At 40.9% G+C, this 17,116-nt stretch overlaps 1 non-coding gene across 1 annotated transcript; it reads right to left on the bottom strand.

The window, feature by feature from the left end:
- Positions 1-4,572: 4,572 nt before the first annotated feature.
- LOC136215954 (small nucleolar RNA R71) lies at positions 4,573-4,679 on the bottom strand. Its single transcript, XR_010682956.1, has one exon. It is a non-coding gene; the product is annotated as a small nucleolar RNA R71 (small nucleolar RNA).
- Between the last annotated feature and the right edge of the window lie 12,437 nt (positions 4,680-17,116).

The following is a 17,116-nucleotide window of genomic DNA, read 5'->3' as shown; positions in this document are numbered from 1 at the left end:
GAAAAATTGACATCATACATCTCTGAAAAGTGGCAGGAGCGTTGCACAGTCCGAACGGCATCCTTCTGTAAGCATAAGTCCCATATGGACATGTGAACGTGGTTTTCTCTTGGTCATCGCAATGAATTGCGATTTGGTTGTATCCTGAATACCCATCAAGAAAACAATAGAATGCATACCCCGTTAGTCGTTCTAACATCTGGTCAATGAAGGGTAAGGGGAAATGGTCCTTCCTTGTGGCTTCATTAAGCTTCCTGTAGTCGACGCAAACTCTCCACCCTGTTATTGTTCTTGTGGGAACTAGCTCGTCCTTTTCATTTAGGACTACGGTTGTTCCGCCTTTCTTAGGCACAATGTGGACAGGGCTTGTCCACACACTATCAGATATTGGGTAGATAATGCCAGCATCGAGAAGTTTGATCACCTCCTTTCTCACAACCTCCTTCATGTGGGGATTTAGCCTACGTTGCGACTGAACAGTTGGTCGGTGGTCTTTTTCCATCAAGATTTTATGAACACAGACTGCCGGGCTAATTCCTTTTATGTCATCAATTTTCCATGCTATTGCCGCCTTGTTTCTTCACAAGACCGCCATCAGTTGCGCCTTCTGATCAGGAGTTAATTTTGATGATATTATGACAGGACTTCCGCTTGGTGGTTCCAGGAAAGCATACTCGAGATGTTCAGGCAACGGCTTCAATTCTGGCTTAGACACAGGCACAGTGGGTACCTCTGGCGGTTCTTGATGAGTTGGAATAGCAGGGTCTAACGGAGGTGTCGGAAAGTTACTTTCAATGGAACACCCTGTTCCTTCGCATATGTTTATCTCACTCCCCAATAAGGTTTCTAATGTGTCTTGTTCCTGCTTCGTAGTAAGACTCTGAAAATCATCTAAGAAACAGCAAGTGTCATCATTATTATTCGCGCGCCTCATTGCTTCATTCATTTTAAATATCACTTCCTCACCATTTATCCTTAAGAATAACTTTCCCTCTCCTTCATCTATCAATGCTTTTCCTGTTGCTAGAAATGGTCTTCCTAGGATAATAGGGACATGCAAATCTTCGTCAATGTCCATTATAATGAAATCAATAGGCAAAATGAATTTTCCTACTAGGACTAACACGTCTTCTACTATTCCCCTAGGATAGCATACAAAACGATCAGCTAATTGAATAGACATATGAGTGGGTTGTGGTTCTCCTAACCCGAGTTGTGCATACACAGAATAAGGCATTAGGTTTATGCTAGCTCCTAGGTCACAAAGTGCATTTTCAATAGTCAGCTTCCCAATTGAACAAGGAATCGAAAAACTCCCTGGATCTTTTAGCTTCTTTGGAAGCTGCTGCTTGTTTTAGAGTATGGACGAACAGTCTCTGTTGAGTTGTATCATGGAAATGTTCTCCAGTTTCTTCTTGTTCGATAAGATATCTTTGAGGAATTTTGCGTATGTCGGCATCTGTGCTAGTGCTTCCACAAAAGGTATGTTGATGTGCAATTTCCTCAAAGTGTCCAACACTTTAGAATTCTGCTCCTCCAACTTCTTGTTGATCAGCCGTGTTGGATATGGCACTGGTGGGACATACGGCTGTGGTGGTTTATAAACCCTTTCCTCCTCTTGATCACCAGGAACAGCTTGTTCTAGTTCCCCTTCAGCCTCTTTGGATGTTTCTGCACGCTCAGCGTCTTTGTTAGATAAAACAACTGGTTGAGTTTCCTTACCAGACCTCAAGGTGATTGCCATGACGTCGCCTTTAGGATTTGGCTCAGTATTGCTCGGCATTATTCCTTTTCCTTTTGATGTTGACGCGGCGATCTGGTGGACTTGTGTTTCCAGATTCTTGATCGATGCCTGCGTCTGTTTCATGAACTACATCATCATTGTTTTCATATCTGGTTCGACTTCTTCCTTTTGTGGCACAGGTTGCTTATAATGCTGCTGAGGTTGTCTTTGGTAATGTCCTCCTTGCTGTTGTTGGCTGCTCCTGATACTGTCCTTGCTGGTCCGGTTGGCCTGTCCATCCAAAATTTGGATGGTTCCTCGTTTCCGAGTTGTAAGTGTTGGAGTAACGGTTTGGTTGATTCCTCTGATTGTATCCTGCGTAGTCGCATTCAGCCCGTGTGCCTTTTCCTTGCTTTACTCCAGGACAGTTGATATTGAAATGAGCTCCTCCGCAAAAACCACAACTTTCGGTGAATGGTGGTTCACTAAATGGCGGTTCATTGTGAATAGATGAGACATTTATCTTTCCCATCTGTCGGGTAAGCTGTTCTACTTAGCTTGTTAGTTTTGAAACGACATCCTCGTTTCCTGTCCTTTTTCCTTCACTTCGTGACGAATGCCAGTTGTAACTCGTGCTGACCACTTTCTCTATTAGGTCATATAAAGCTTGTGGCTCTAGATCTTTCGGGTTACCATTTGCGATAGATTCGATCTGGATTTTGTAAACGTTGGTCGCTCCATTGTAAAAATTTTGCATTTGCATCCACATGGGGATACCATGATTTGGCACCCTTCTGAGCAGCTCCTTGTATCTTTCCCATGCTTCTGCCAACGACTCATCTTCATCTTGTATAAAGCGTGACACTTCATTTCGTAGCTTAATGGCTTGTCGAGGTGGAAAATACTTCATCAGAAAAGCTCGTGCCATTTCTTCCCAACTCGTGATCGTTCCAGGCTGTAAATTCCGCAGCCATGTTTTTGCTTTATCCCTTAGTGAAAAAGGGAACAGCTTTAATCTGATCACATCATCAGAGACACCTCTGTTCGACCTGAATGTGTTGCATAAGGTAATGAATTCTTGAAGATGCCCATTAGGATCTTCAGATTGAAACCCATTAAATTGCACCGAGGCTTGAATCATTTGTATCATGGACCCTTTTACTTCGAACATGTTGTTTCCCTCGTTGGGCAATACGATACACGATGAGTGTCCCTCGGTAGTTGGCCGAGAGTAGTCTCTGATTCTCATCACAGGAGGGTTATTATTTTCTCCCTCCTCTTCTTGGTTTGGTGGAACTTGTTGTTCTGGTCCTTCCCTTACAGCCATTCTTCTCTCTCTTTGCCTTTCTCTTTGTCTAGCACGTCGAGCTCTCGCTCTGTTTCGTCTACACGTTCTCTCTAATTCGAGATCGATAGGAAAAACAGGAGGTGCAGCTCTACGCATAAACGAAAAATGACCCTTTTTGTTCCTGCACGCCTTAACACACAGATTAAAAACACCCTGTTTTACAGAAATTTCAGCTATAAACTTATTGCTCTCAATCCCCGGCAACGGCGCCAAAAACTTGTTGTCCTATAAACAGACTCTAGCAAGTGTTAGATACAAGTAATAAAGTGATAAGTGAGTATCGTCTCCACAGGGATTGTGATACAAATAAATAAGAGAAATTGTTGCTAAACAGTGTGTGTTATAAAAAAATGCCTTCCTTTATGGTTGTTTCTTTGATATTGGTTGATTAGTGACTAGCAAATTACTCAATCAGGGAAATAGGGTTACTTTTCAACGATTAAAGGAAGAGAACAGGCTTTACATGACCGAACACGGTGTGCTATATCCTACAACATTCGATGAATAAAAGATAATGCCAACGAAGCCAAAGTATCAGTTTTCAAGTGAGTTTGAGTCAACTGTCGTGTGTTCTCAAACTCCTAGGATTTACTAACATCTTTAGCGTCCTAAAGATACGTTCTTTCTAGCATTAAGAACAAAACTGCATTTCTAGATGAGAAAACCCTCGACACAACCTTCTAACTTGTCAGCTTCGAAGATGGGAGATCAATAGAGATATCGGTGAAGATGAAAGCAGTGTCCTAACATTCGTCTAACACATACATACATGCTTACGCAAGAAAGTTAAATCCTCATTGATCACAACATTGGCAAAATACTAGATATTCTTAGAAGCGTTGTAAAACTTACATCACCGGGTCGGCCATGCCGAGCCCGTTTAAAAGGTCTACTCACTCATATCGAGCAGTGAGCAGAGGAATATTGTTGTTACCGCTTGAGACTCCATGAGAGCTCTCTTCTCCTTCTATTCTATTTGATACACAGAACTAAAGCTAAAAAAGAAAATAAAATCTGATCCCTAAACCTTCTCTGCTTTTCCTATTTAAAGGGGAAAAGACCGAGACTGTCCAAAATCTGGTACAACTTCGTACCCTTCTTACACACAAAGTCAACTACTTACTACAATTAACAAACTAACGAAATGATTAACTTTTAGATTAACCCTTGAACACTCAAGGGGGTGAGACTTCAAATCATCATACTACTTTGGGCAATCCCGTCGCCACACACTTTCACCTGCTCCTCCTGCCGCTTTCCTTTCACTGCCACCAACGATCTGTCGCTGTCTGTCATTGGATAATCCGGTGTTTAACCGCTGGACACAAGTAAGGCTCCACTCCTTATTGGCATTTAGCGAAACAAGCTGTTTCCAGCGAGTTTAGCATTTTTCTTTGCTTATCTGCACAAGGACATTAATCAGCCCTTATTCCTTGCAAAATGATATAAAAATACCCGAACTTTTAATGCAAACATTTTACAATGGACTCTTTTAACCGCAAGAGTCATTAAAGAGTTAACATCTTTTTCTCAAAATGATAATGAAACTCTTTATGAGGCTTGGGAACGTTTTAAAGAACTTCAACGTTTATGCCCACACCACCAATTGCCCGCCGAACTTTTAATGCAAACATTTTACAATGGACTAAATCCTACAACTAGAGGTTCATTGGATGCTATGTCTGGAGGGTTATTCATGAAGAAAACATCTGCCCAAGCAAGAGAACTTTTGGAGGAAATGGCAATCAACAGCTGTATGTGGCCCGCGGAACATGGACACGTACCATTAGCGAAACCATCATCCTCAACAACATCATCAGTTAAAGGTATAGTGAATCTTGATCCAGTAGCGATGTTGCAAGCCCAATTTTCTGCCTTATCGCACAAAATTGATAGGTTTATGGCACCGTGTGATTCTAATGGTAAGCCAATCCAAACAGATGTGGATTACGAAGGTATGAGTGAAATTGATCAGGTAAATTTTGTCCAAGGGCAAAACCAAACTAATAACCCTTATTCCAATACATATAATCCTGGATGGAGAAATCATCCTAACTTTAACTGGAGAGATAATAATAATGCTAATGCTAATCAAAATCATACTACTAATTATCAAAATCAATCAAGAGATACAATTAGCACTTTATCTTCTAAAATCGACAAATTTATTGATGCTATGAGCGGAAAAATAAGTAATCACGACGATGGTTTTAAACGGATCGAGAATAAATTCGATCAGCTTATTAAAAACCAATCATCTAGCATCCATAATTTGGAGATTCAAATTGGACAACTCGCTAAATCAATTCCATCCCGCAAAGAGGGAAGTCTTCCAAGCCATACGGAAGAAAATCCGAAAGAGCATGTTAAGGCTATCACTCTTCGTTAAGGGAAAAATTACTCAGGCCCGGAAATTCAACTTTACCTGGAACTGATTTATCGAAGCCTAAAGAAGATACATTAAAACAAAAAGATGCACCAATTGACTCTAGTACAAAAACTTTTGTACCCAAACCACCTTTTTCACACAAAGTCCGCAATAAGAACTATGATAAACAACTTTTAACATTTTTAGGCAAACTTAAGAATTTGATTATATTAATTTAACGTTTATGGATGCGATTACGCAAATTCCCAATTATGGTAAATTCCTCAAAGATTTAATTTCAAAGAAAATCAGTTGGGAAGGAATTTCATCCATTTCACTAACTGAAGATTGTAGTTCAATTGTGTCAAGTAATTTGCCCACAAAACTCAAGGATCCCGGATGTTTTACTATTCCGTGTAAATTGGGAGATATTGAATTTCCCAGTTGTCTCTGTGATTTAGGAGCAAGCATTAACTTAATGCCATTATCTATTTTTAATAAGTTAGACTTAGAAGAAGACATCAAACGTACCAATATGGTTTTGCAATTAGCGGATCAAACCACTAAAAGACCATACGGTATAATTGAGGATGTTTTAGTTAAAGTTGACAAATTTATTTTTCCTACCGATTTCGTTATTTTAGATTTTGCTTATGACGTAAATTGTCCGCTAATCTTTGGTAGACCGTTCATGAACACGGGACGTGCTCTAGTTGATGTGTCGGAAGGAAAAGTAGTTTTAAGAATAGGCGATGATAAGATTGAGTTTGATATGAATCAAGCGATGAAATATCCTATGGAGGATTTCGCTTGTATGAAACTTGATTTAATTGAAGAATGTGTAAATGACATTGTTCAAAAAGAAGAAATAATAGAACCTATAATGAGTGAGGAACTAGAAGATAAGGACCCAGAACCTTTGATTCGAGAAGATGGACCAGTTTCGCCTTCAATTATAGTTCCACCTAAATTAGAACTTAAAGAATTACCAAGTCATTTGAGGTACGCTTTCTTAGGCGAAGGCGATTCTCTACCTATTATTATCTCTAACAAATTAACACAAGTCCAAGAAGAGAAATTGAAAGAAGTTGTTAGAAATAGGATAGGAAGTATGGGTTGGCAAATTTCAGACTTAAAAGGTATTAATCCGAGCATTGTAATGCACATAATTCACTTAGAAGAAGATAAGCCACCTAAAGCGGATAGGCAAAGACGCCTAAATCCGAATATGAAAGAAGTAGTAAAAAATGAGATTACTAAACTTCTGGACAATGGAATCATCTACCCTATCTCGGATAGTGAATGGGTTAGTCCAATCCATTGTGTACCTAAAAAGGGAGGCATAACTGTTGTAAGGAATGAAGAAGGTGAATTAATACCTACACGAACCACCACTGGTTGGAGGGTTTGTATAGATTATAGAAATTTAAATAAAGCAACTAGGAAAGATCATTTTCCTCTTCCTTTCATTGATCAAATGATCGAAAGGATAGCTGGTCACGCTTTCTACTGTTTTCTAGATGGTTACTCCGGATTCTTTCAAATATACATTTACCCGGATGACCAAGATAAAACAACCTTCACATGTCCTTACGGAACATTTGTATATAGGAGAATGCCCTTTGGTCTATGTAACGCACCTGCAACATTTCAACGTTGTATGACTGCAATTTTTAATGATTTCATTGAAGATATCATGGAAGTTTTTATGGACGATTTTTCAGTTTATGGAGATTCTTTTGATTCGTGCCTAGAAAACTTGGATAAAGTTTTGTCTAGGTGTGAAGAAACAAATTTGGTATTAAACTGGGAAAAATGTCATTTCATGGTTGACGAAGGAATTGTTTTAGGTCACAAAATATCTGAAAAAGGATTAGAAGTAGATAGAGCAAAAACCTCAGTAATAGAGAAACTACCCCCTCCAACTACTGTTAAGGGAGTAAGATCATTTTTAGGACATGCCGGTTTTTACAGAAGATTTATTAAGAATTTTTCTGTGATTTCCAAACCACTCACTAATCTACTCATGAAAGATTCCACATTCGATTTTAATGAAGATTGCGTTAAAGCTTTCGAAACATTAAAAACAGCTTTAGTCAGTGCACCTATTATTGCTAAACCCGATTGGGATTTACCATTTGAAATTATGTGTGATGCAAGTGACTTAGCTGTCGGATGTGTTTTAGGACAAAGGAAGGATAAGAAACTTCATGTCATTTATTATGCAAGTCACACACTTTCCGGTGCACAATTAAACTACACCACCACTGAGAAAGAAATGTTAGCTGTAGTTTTTGCATGTGATAAGTTTAGGTCATACTTGTTAGGTTCGAAAGTTATTATTTATACTGATCATGCAGCATTAAGATATTTATTTGCTAAAAAGGATGCAAAACCACGTCTAATTAGATGGGTTTTATTGTTACAAGAATTTGATATAGAAATAAAAGACAAAAAGGGAGTAGAAAACCTTATCGCCGATCATCTCTCAAGACTTGAAGATGAGAACGGTCCTATAGGTGAAACTAACGGTATACGAGATGATTTCCCTGATGAACATCTCTATCAAATGAAAACCGTCATGTCACCATGGTATGCAGATATTGCTAATTATCTTGCAGCCAATATTGTTCCGGAAGGATTAAATTTCCACCAAAAGAAGAAATTTTTCTTTGACATTAATCAGTACTTTTGGGAAGATCCTTTTTTGTTCAAGATCTGTGGTGACGGGATAATTAGGAGATGCGTTGGTGAAAATGAATATGAATCCATAATGTCGGAATGCCATTCTAGCTCTTATGGAGGACATAATGGAGCTACCAAAACAGCAGCTAGAATATTTGAATGTGGTTTCTTTTGGCCTACGATGTTTAAAGACGTCCGTTCATTTATTACTCGTTGTGATAAGTGCCAAAGAACAGGAAATCTAGGAATGAAAGATGAGATGCCCCTCACAACCATATTAGAAGTTGAAGTTTTCGATATGTGGGGAATAGATTTCATGGGACCTTTTCCCCCTTCTTTTGGTAAAACTTACATATTAGTTGCCGTTGATTATGTTTCAAAGTGGGTTGAAGCAATTGCAACCCCGACGAGCGATTCTAAAGTTGTCGTTAATTTTCTTGACGATATATTTTGTAGATTTGGTTGTCCAAGAGTCATCGTTAGTGATGGTGGTGCTCATTTTATAAACCGAAGTTTTAAAACGCTTATGAAAAAATATGGAGTACGCCACCGCGTATCAACGCCATACCATCCTCAGTCAAATGGTCAGGCGGAGATATCAAATAGAGAACTCAAATGGATTCTAGAGAAAACAGTTTCATCCTCAAGAAAAGATTGGTCTTGTAAACTAAATAATGCGTTATGGGCATACCGTACTGCATTTAAAACACTAATAGGAATGACTTCATACCGCTTAGTGTATGGAAAGGCATGTCATTTACCTGTCGAATTAGAACATAAAGCCTATTGGGCTATTAGGGAACTTAACTTTGATTTACGACAAGCAGGTAAGAAACGGTTGCTCGACTTAAATGAGTTAGATGAGTTACGCCATCTATCTTACGAAAATGCAAAGATTTATAAAGAAAAAGTGAAAAAATGGCACGATGCCAAAATTAAAGTCAAACACTTTAATATTGGGGATAAAGTGCTGTTATTTAATTCATGACTTCGTTTATTTCCAGGAAAACTTAAGTCCAGATGGATAGGACCATATTTAGTCGTCAAAACATTCGATTATGGTTCTTTAGAACTGGAAGGTCCTAACGGAATTCATTTCAAAGTTAATGGTAATCGATGTAAAATCTATTACGAAAATATTTCACAAATAGAAATTCCGTTCGTAACAAGATTTTCTGACGTATAAATCACTCAGTTTTTCGATCACAGTTTATTTTGTTTTCTTTTTATATTTTTGTTTATTTTATTTTATTTTTAATTTATTTTATTTTATTTTATTCTTCCACATGCCATTTTTGTGATTAGATGCCTTTATGTTATGATTTATATACATAAATATGTTTATTTCATGATTTTAGAATTAATTTTAGGAAATTAGAATGAAATTGAAGTTTCAGGCAATTCTCTGCCGAGAATTCTATTTTTCAGATTTGTCCAAACAGGTTAGATTTTCTCTGAACTTACCGAGAATAATAAATTCTCTACCGTGAATCAGGACATGGCTTACGACGCCTGATTTCCGCAAAATTAGCGTGTCGCGACCGTGAATTCGGAATTCTCGGTCGCGACACGCGTAATTCCTGCACATTCAGGTCTGAACCAACCTAAACCTTTCGACAAACCTTTTGATAAACGAAACCTTAAGTTTTTTCATTTCTAAAAGGTGTAATTTTATACCTTTTTATGATTAAAACAACACCTCCTTTCATCTAAAACTCTTATAAATTAATCCTAGAGGATTCAAGTTCTGTTACAATTCTTTTCATCTTTATCAGAACTCTGATTTCTTCAAAACACCATTTTTTTTAGTACAAGAAACTTTGTTTCCTTCAAACCAACACCATGCCTACCAAATACAAAACTTCAAGGCACAAGGCTGCCTCAAGCAATAAACGCCCAGACGTATCCAAGCGATATGGGGCTCCTTTTCCTATCTTCAATCACGATGAAGGTAGGCGTTATTGGAATCACCGTTACAAATTCTTCACCGGAATGTTGTATATGGATGAATTTCTTAACAGCCAATTAGGCATTACTGATGATATGAGCCGCTATATGGAACGCTTAGGGTGGACAAAATTCGCCCAAATGTGATTTCCAATAATAGGCGACTGGATACTCGAATTCTTCTGTACCGTGCGTTTCACTAATAAACGGCGAGTACGTCTCAGTTTTCGTCGGGAAGGCGAAATCTTTACTTTCGGTTATCCTGAGTTGCATGCTTGGTTTGGTTTTCCCCCGAGGGATACAATCAAACGTCATCCTGGACGAGACATGACATCCTCGGACATTTGGAGAATGCTCACTGGATTCTGGCGATTCAATTCCAAACTCGCCTATAATCACTCTTTTCGCTCCAACTCCATGTTGTATCTGCACAAATTCCTGTGTCACAGTTTATTTGGTCGCACATTCAGTAGTGTGGTCCGTGACACGGATCTTTATGTCCTTGGAGATATATTCCAGGGAAATGCAGTAGATTCTCCAAAGATTCTGATGGAGGGTCTTGTCGCCGCTTCTCGATCCAAGGATAAGAAGATTGGGTTCGGCAATATAATCTGTGGAATAATTCTTGGTATAAAGGGTACCATTGATGTTCCCTAGAGTGATGATGAATTCTTCCCGACAATTGATTATGAATTTCTCGAGCACGAAGGACTTGTAAAACGTGTCTTTCGAGCAGGGCCTCACTTTCTGTCTACACCGGAACGTAAAACTTTCGTGCAGTTTCAAATTGATCATATTAAGGCCAGAAATATCCCACTTGATAGGGATGAGTATATAGAATAGTTTAGGTTTATAATTTTTCTTTTTGTAAATATTTGTGTGTTTTTGTATTATTTAGTTTCATTCTTTGTTTTTATAATTTTTGTTTTATTCAATAAAGTTCTATTTCATTTTAGTTCATTTATTAATTTTACAAAAGTTAGATATATGTTTAATTACATTTAGGAGGAGGAATACCTGATCTCCGCGCCGCACGCTCCTGCCTTGTCTTCGATTTTTGCTTTGTCTGTCCCGTCCTTGCCTTTGAATCGGGGGTCAGCGGACGCTTCTCCTGGGGACCCTAGTCTAAGTCGACCGCAGGTAAATGGCTCTTTCTAGCAACCCTAGTCGTTGACCACGGGTAAAATGGCTCTCTCTAGCAATCTCGGACATCGACCGTAGGTAAAATGGCTCTCTCTAACAACCTCGGTCATCGACCGTAGGTAAAACAGCTCTCAATAGCAACCCTGGTCACCGACTGCGGGTAAAATGGCTCTCTATAGCAACCTCGGTCATCGACCGTAGGTAAAATGGCTCTCAATAGCAACCTCGATCATCGACCGTGGTAAAATGGCTCTCAATAGCAACCTCGGTCATCGACCGTGGTAAAATGGCTCTCAATAGCAACCTCGGTCATCGACCGTGGTAAAAATGGCTCTCAATAGCAACCTCGGTCATCGACCGTAGGTAAAATGGCTCTCTATAGCAACCTCGGTCATCGACCGTGGTAAAATGGCTCTCAATAGCAACCTCGGTCATCGACCATGGTAAAAATGGCTCTCAATAGCAACCTCGGTCATCGACCGTAGGTAAAATGGCTCTCTATAGCAACCTCGGTCATTGACCGTAGGTAAAATGGCTCTCAATAGCAACCTCGGTCATCGAACGTAGGTCAAATGGCTCTCTATAGCAACCCCGGTCATCGACCCCGGGTAAAATGGCTCTCAATAGCAACCTCGGTCATCGATCGTGGTAAAATGGCTCTCAATAGCAACATTGGTCATCGACCGTGGTAAAATGGCTCTCTATAGCAACCTCGGTCATCGATCGTGGTAAAATGGCTCTCTATAGCAACCTCGGTCATTGACCGTAGGTCAAATGGCTCTCAATAGCAACCTCGGTCATCGACCGTAGGTAAAATGGATCTCTATAGCAACCTCGGTCATCGACCGTAGGTAAAATGGCTCTCTCTAGCAATTCTGAATTTCAAGACATTGACGTCTGCATTTTTGACTGGAGCTACTGTCTCGTGTATTTGAGTTGTTAGTAGGAAGGTCCTTATCCTTTCGTCTGGAACTTTTTAGATTAAAAATTATTTTTCTGTTGACTGTTGTCTGTATTTTGACTGGCGCCACTGTCTTATAAATTTTGGCTGTCGTTTGGAGTCACTTCCTTGGGGTATTGGCCACCGACTCCGTGGGATTATCCGATTATTTTCAAGAGCGGCTCAACCTGCGTTGCGCCAGCCACCTGGTAAGTATTCTTATTTTGTTATAGTGTAGTGAAATGTATGCATGTGATGCGCCTATGTATGTATAACTTCTGTTGTTGTCTATTTTGGTGTTTTTTTTCTTTTTTTTTATTTGCAGAGCGATCTTCATGCTAATGATCAGCGGTTCAGCAAGTCGCAGCGGGATGCCGATGCTAGGGTCGAACGCGTCTACCGAGAGAGAGATGCTTATTGGGCGGAGATGATGCGAGTGGAGACCGAGGGGCGTCTTGCCGCTGAGAAGGGTCGTCGGGTTGCCGAGGAGGCCTTAGCCGCGGAGCGGGCTTCGCATCTGAGGGACTTCGAGGACTTCTGGGATTTTCCTCCTTGATAGGCCCATTATTCGTAGTTTTCTCATTAATATTACCCTGATGTATAGCTTGTATATAGGGAGAGGGGTGGATAGGATGTAGGCTTTTTATGTGAAAGAGGTAGGAAATGTATAACTCATGATTCATAATACAATGCATTCAGTAGATTATAATGATTCCAATCATCCTCTTCAAATATATTCATGCCTTTATTTATTTACAAACAACAGAAATACTTAGCCGCTTATACATTCTTTTTATAATTGCTCAAGATATAACTACTGTTACCAGGACCCACCTTTTTTCGGTTTTCAGATCCCATCGATTTTTCAATTCTCCTTTTATTATCCCGGAATTTTCAAATGATTGCCCTTTCGGGTTTTCATCCATTGGGATGTCCCTTATTGTTGCATAGGTCGCCCTTTGCGGGTTTTCAACCTATCGGGAATTTTTATTTCTTTCTTTTTTTTCTTATTTACGAAAAGTATTTCTTAAGCCTATCCAGATTGGTAGGTTCGGAGAACTCCATGCCATCCATAGTAGTTAGCTTCACCGCCCCTTTGCTTAGGATCTTCTTCACGAAAAATGGTCCTTCCCAGTTTGGCCTAAACTTGCCCCTAGGGTCGGTGTGCATCATTCGGATCTGTTTCAGCACCATATCCCCTTCTTTGATAGGATTAACCTTAACCTTTTTATTGAAGGCTCGGGCCATCCTGCTCTGATACAGCTGCACATGGTAAAGGGCCTCCATTCTTTTCTCGTCGACCAATGCCAACTGTTCATACCGCTTCTTCACCCATTCCGCTTCGGGAATTTCTGCTTCTACCGCGATTCTCAACGATCGCTTTTCAATCTCAATCGGCAGGACTGCTTCTTCCCCCATACACTAAGGAGAACGGCGTTGCCCCAGTAGATGTTCTAACGGTCGTGCGATAGGCCCACAAAGCAAGCGGAAGCTGTTCGTGCCAATTCCGGTGTAACTCCACTGTCTTAACGAGAATCCTCTTAAGGTTCTTATTAGCCGCCTCCACTGCACCATTAGCTTGCGGGCGATATGGAGAGGATCTATGATGCTCAATACCGTATTCCTGGAAGAAACTTTTCACTTCTCCTTGAAACTGAACCCCGTTGTCCATGATCATATGGTGAGGCACCCCAAACCTGGTGATTAGGTGTTTTTCGATAAACTTCCTCATTTGCTTAGATCCCAACTTGCCAAACGATTCTGCCTCTACCCACTTGGTGAAGTAATCAATGGCGACTGCAATGAATTTGTGTCCATTTGACGCATTAGGCCTCACCTCACCGATGATATCAATGCCCCAAGCTACAAACGGCCAAATGGGTGCCAACACGTGCAGTTCCATAGCTGGCAAGTGAATATAATCTCCGTGGATTTGACAATCATGGCATTTCTTCGCATATTCACTGCAATCTCTTTCCATGGTGAGCCAATAGAAGCCTTGCCTTATAATTTTCTTTGCCAACACTGTTCCTCCCATATGGGCTCCACAAATTCCCGAGTGTACTGACTCCATCGCTTCACGAGCTTCTCCCTCGTCTAAACATCTCAATTGTAACCCATCGGTGTGCCTTTTATAAAGCAGATCGTTGTGGATGACAAATTGCTGAGCTAACCTTCTGATCACAACCTGATCCCTAAGTTCTGATTCTGCCGGGTACATCCCACTTTTCATGAAGTTCATGATATCGAAATACCAAGGCTTTTCATCCGCTCCCAACAACATTACGTCTTCATAGCACGGTTTGTGGGACCTCCTCAACACCAAAGGCTTCGAGGCAAGGTTTCGAGGATTATCCCATACTGACACTAATGTGGCCAAAGCATCCGCCGCTTGGTTCTGTGCTCGAGGAATATGATAAAAGCGACACTCACTGAACCTCTGTGCTAACGCCCCTAGCTGATCTAGGTACGGGCGCAATCTCTCTTCTCTTACTTCCTAATTTCCTTGGGCTTGCTCGATAATTAACTTTGAGTCACCCCAGACTTCAACATATGACGCTCCTAGTGCCGCTAGTGACTCTAACCCATAGATGCATGCTTCGTACTCGGCCATATTATTAGTTAGAGGGAACGACAACTTCTTCGCCATTGGAATCCTTTCCCCTTCTGGTGAGATAAGTAGCACTCCTACCCCGGCCCCATTCGAGTTAACCACTCCGTCAAAGAACATTTTCCATGGTATAACTTCTATTGCGTTCAAGTGCTCATCGGGGAAATCATAGTTTATCTCCTCCTTTTCCGCATTTAGAGGCTGATTGGCCAGAAATTCTGCTACGGCTCTCCCTTTGATAACCTTTTTCGTCACATATTCGATGTCGAATTCTGATAATAACAACAACCATCGGGCTAGCTTCCCTATCAGGGACGGAGTTCGGTACAGATACTTCACGGGATCCATCCTGGAAATAATGATCACTTTGTAAGACTGAAAATAGTGCCGCAGCTTCTTTGTTAACCACACTACGGCCACGCATGTTTTTTCGATCATATTATACTTGAGCTCGTATTCTAGGAACTTCTTACTCAGATAATACACCGCATGCTCCACACCGGTGTCCCCTTCTTGGGCCAGCATTGCTCCAATTGATCGCTCCTCGATCGCTACGTATAGGAGAAGCGGTTTTCCAAGTTTAGGCGGTCTCAAAACTGGTGGATTAGTCAAATAGTTCCGGACACTCTCCAATGCTTGCTGGCACTTATCATTCCAAACTGTGGGTTGATCTTTCCATAGCAGCTTAAAGATCGGCTCGCAGATCGTGGTGAGTCGTGCTATGAACCGACTGATATACTGAACCTGCCCCAAGAATCCTCTTACTTCTTTCTCATTCTTTGGTGTTGGCATTTCCTGTATTGCCTTCACTTTATCGGGATCCACCTCAATCCCCTTGTTACTGATTATGTAGCCTAAGATTTTTCCCGATGAAACACCAAAGAAGCACTTCTTCGGGTTCAATCTCAACTTGAATTCTGCAATTCGGGCCAAAAACTTCTCAAGTGCGGCGAAATGCCCCCCTCTCGTCTCTGATTTGACCATCATGTCGTCCACATAGACTTCCACCTCTTTGTGTATCATGTCGTGGAACAGTGTCGTAGCCATCCGTTGATAAGTTGCCCCAACATTTTTCAAACCAAATGGCATTACTCTATAGCAGTACGTCCCCCACTCAGTTGTGAACGAGGTCTTTGCTTTGTGCTTCTCGGCCATCTGAACTTGCATGTAGCCCATAAAACCATCCACGTTTGTGTGTAAGACACTGGATGCTGCACTATCAATCAATACATCGATGTGAGGCAACGCAAACTCATCTTTGGGGCAAGCCTTGTTGAGATCTCTATAATCGACGCACATTCTCACTTTACCGTCTTTCTTCGCGATTGGCACGACATTGGCGACCCACGGAGGGTAGTCGATTACTTCGATAAAACCTGCCTCTAACTGTTTCTTTACTTCTTCTCTGATCTTATCTGCCCATTCCGACCTCATGCGTTGGAGTTTCTGTTTCACGGGTCTAGCATCGGGGTATGTTGGAATACGGTGAGTCACGATTGATTGATCGATTCCTGGCATATCTTCGTATGTCCAAGCAAACACTATTTCGTATTTTTTAATTATTCTCTCAAATTCTTTCCTCTCTTCAGTAGTTAATTCTTGAGCAATTTGTATAAGTTTAGGATTTTCATCCATGCCAAGATTGAAAGTTGACATTTCTATTGTATTGTTTTCAAATGTAGGCATGTTATATGAATGAGAATGCATGGAATGATCAGAATCAACATCAAGCAAGTAAGCAAAAATCAAAATTCATTTCATTGATAGTATTGGCGAGTACATCATCAGATTCAAATAAAGCAGTAATACAATTGTCATCAACAGGGTTCTCGAGTTCCTCATAGGCCTTGGAGGTACCGGGCTCGTCCACCGCTCCCATAGTTGTCTCCATAGTGACGACCTGCTCCTAGGCATTCAGATCCAACATCATGATTTCCTCGACGAAGTAGCTTGCCTCTCCTTTGCCCCAGCTGGTGACATCGTTGAAGATCTCAAAGCCTGGCAGAATCTTTCCTTCGGTGCTAGTCCACGACTCGGGAGTTCCAGAATAAACCTTCCCGTGGCCCTCATTCACAAAATACTTCTTTAGGCCCACTTTTCCCTCACTGCCTGTGTTGGACGGACCTCCCAGCTCATATCCCAAACCCCTCCGGGTTTTCTGACTCTTGAAGTCCGGAGATTCTGGCAACCCTTGATGGTGTGCTCCCAAGCCCATACCGGGGATGAAACCCCCTTTCATCATCTTTATCACGTCGGTGGTCATGATGGACTCGTAGAAAAGCTGAGGCTCAATTCCCAATGCAGCCACCGAACTCAGTTTCTCGGCTCGGATAGTCACTATCTCCTCCCCG

This window comes from Euphorbia lathyris, chromosome 1, assembly GCF_963576675.1.
Source record: "Euphorbia lathyris chromosome 1, ddEupLath1.1, whole genome shotgun sequence".
In the NCBI taxonomy this organism is placed as follows: domain Eukaryota; kingdom Viridiplantae; phylum Streptophyta; class Magnoliopsida; order Malpighiales; family Euphorbiaceae; genus Euphorbia; species Euphorbia lathyris.
Note: the sequence above shows the minus strand (reverse complement) of the source record. Positions and strands in the feature narration are given on the sequence as shown.